The sequence below is a fragment of the Pyxicephalus adspersus genome, chromosome 1, assembly GCF_032062135.1.
Source record: "Pyxicephalus adspersus chromosome 1, UCB_Pads_2.0, whole genome shotgun sequence".
NCBI lineage: Eukaryota > Metazoa > Chordata > Amphibia > Anura > Pyxicephalidae > Pyxicephalus > Pyxicephalus adspersus.
The window spans coordinates 49110663-49113343 of NC_092858.1; positions in this window are offsets into that span (position 1 = coordinate 49110663).

The window sequence follows — 2681 nt, forward strand, 5'->3', positions numbered from 1 at the left end:
CTAAAATATTTGATTTCTCTAAAGCCAAACTAGAATTAAATTTTATTCAGGTCACAAATGTTTGTTCACATATTTTTTACAGTCATATTATTGTGTGATGACATATTAGAAAGTGCCACTTAGTGTATATCCAGCTTGATAGAAATTTTGCAGTGTTGCAACCAAAAGAAAAAGTAACAACAAGTGCAACAAATGTAACTATAAATTAAGCAAGTTTGTGATGGAGTGGAATGTAACATAAAAAAGTAACACACAAAATAACACCAAGCATTAAAGATTCAAACTGACCTGTAAAATGGACTAGAGCTGCGCACAGAACAGGGCGCATGTGTGCGCTAATCAATTGCAATTACCTCTTCATTCATTTGAATAGTGGTGTGTGGATTTTTTGGAGTTTTTTCCCTCAATGAAGTAATTCCAATAAACACTAAATATCATCATTGCACAGTATGTAAGCGACATACCGTTTACATCTTACAATGGTGTGCTGGCCTAGTTTTCACATTGTTATAATAAAATGCCAGCTGCTTTCATGGTCTAATTAGCAGAAGAATCAAAATGTGTATTTAATAGTTATTGTGGTAATACTAGCACACCATCACCTCACATGGTCAGGACAATATGAACTCCCACTGTCACCTTTAGGCATAGAATTGTTGGCTGAATATTTTCCTCTCTGTGTTAATGGCCCTTCAACTGAGAAAAAGTCTTTGCTTATTGATAAACCATTTACCACAGGGATCAGTATTCCCAATTTCATCAAACTTGTGCTTACAACACAGGAATTGAACTGATGTCTATAGAAAGTTCTAAATAACAAAGCCCTAAGGGAATGACTGCAAAAAGGTATTGCTTTTTTTCAGTGCTATAAAGAATTGTGCAATCCATCTAGCATTACTTATTTTTTTATTTTATAATCCTTATTTTGTTCTAAAAAGGTATAAAATATATGGAATTCTGCGAGCTTTTACTCCCAAGGGTGCACAATTTATGAAAAAAGTTATTTTTATTTTACATCTTTTTTACACACTGCTTTTAAGTTTAAAACCACTTAACCAGCTGGAGCCAAGATGCCCAGATAAAGCCCTGGCAAGCTTCCACGATTGCATCATTTACAGGATCAGATCGGTTCTCATTGCAGTCAATGACCTAACAGATGTGATGTTGCTATTGTTTGTGTTATGATGAATTACAAACAATATGCATATATTATGACTGTTAAGCAAATGTACAATGTCAGTAAGGAAACCATCCCATAGATCTGCAACATCTCCAGGGATCGTTTTTTATAATCTAAAATAGGAAAATCTTGCAAAGCCTTTTATTGTTGTCTTTGTCCCTTCTGAAATTCCCCCTCATTTTCTGTCCTGATGAGTAGAACAACCAGGGACAGGAGGTGAGAGGAAAAATAATGAAGAAACATTTTTTTTAGTAGGGGAACAATGACTTTGTCACTTTATTTCCAGCTGTTTGTTGACAGGGAAATATTTACTCAGTGGAAACACAGGCAGCATTGAAACCTGGTCACTAATATTTTGCCATTATATCTAAAACCAAAATTAGATTGGACTTGAGTGTTGTGAGAAAAGACAACTTTTAGAAGTGGAAACACTGCGGCAAACCACACAACTTTTACCCATTGTTAATACATGATCAGAAAATTCCCTTCCAGACTGATGACTAAGTGAGGTCGCTCACTCCATTTTTTGTACATGCAAATTCTCAACATGACTAATATTCTTATAACTTGATGGCACACACTAAAGTGAAGTAACACCATAAAATACAAATACAGCAAGCCACATGAAATAACTGAAATTAGGAGCAAACCTAAGAGAAGTCAGAGAAGAACTTTTCTTTCATATGCAGTACCAGTTGGGTGAGAATCAATGCCCTAGCAGAGGGTTTTATACCGTATCATCACTAATCATTTAATGCAGCAATCTCTATTTTAACACTCACTTATAATCTGGAAAGGCAATCATATAAAGTCTTTATATCAGGGGAATCTATCTAATATAGATTTAACTTATTGTAGTATTTTTTATAACATGAGAACTAATAAGATGGTTTTGTATTATAGCAGGTGTTTTATAACATGGAATAGCCAATATGGTAACCTTTTAAATAATAATTTCTAAAATCATATTTTCTACAAAATTGCAATGTTCTAACACTGAAATCTGTCCACCTCCATGGTCCCCAGGCCATGCTTGACAAAATATCCTTTGTTGTACCCACTATGAACTAAAACTCCATAGAAGCTTGGACTAATGTGACTTGAACCCCCTATCCCAGGACAGATGATCAGAAGAATTCTGTATTTTGCAGTGCTGATGATTTTGAGTTCTTTTTCAAGTTCTATATGGTGCCATACATGGGTGCCATTTTTAAGTACCCTTAATCAATTACCAGGTCTTTTTGCTGTAAGGAATAATTTCCTATCACAGGGATTATGCCATTTTGGCGTGGCAAATCAAGATGGCTAAAGACCCTGTACACAGAAGAGGACTAGGTGAAGATGCTGCTGTCACATAGTCAGTTAGATTGAAAAAAGGCATAAGTCTATCAAGTTCAACCACAAAGGAAATAAATATATCTCAGATAAAAACCCTATAGACATAGTTGATGCTGAGGAAGGCAAAAAAAATGTTTCAATTTGTTTCAACAGGGAAAATATT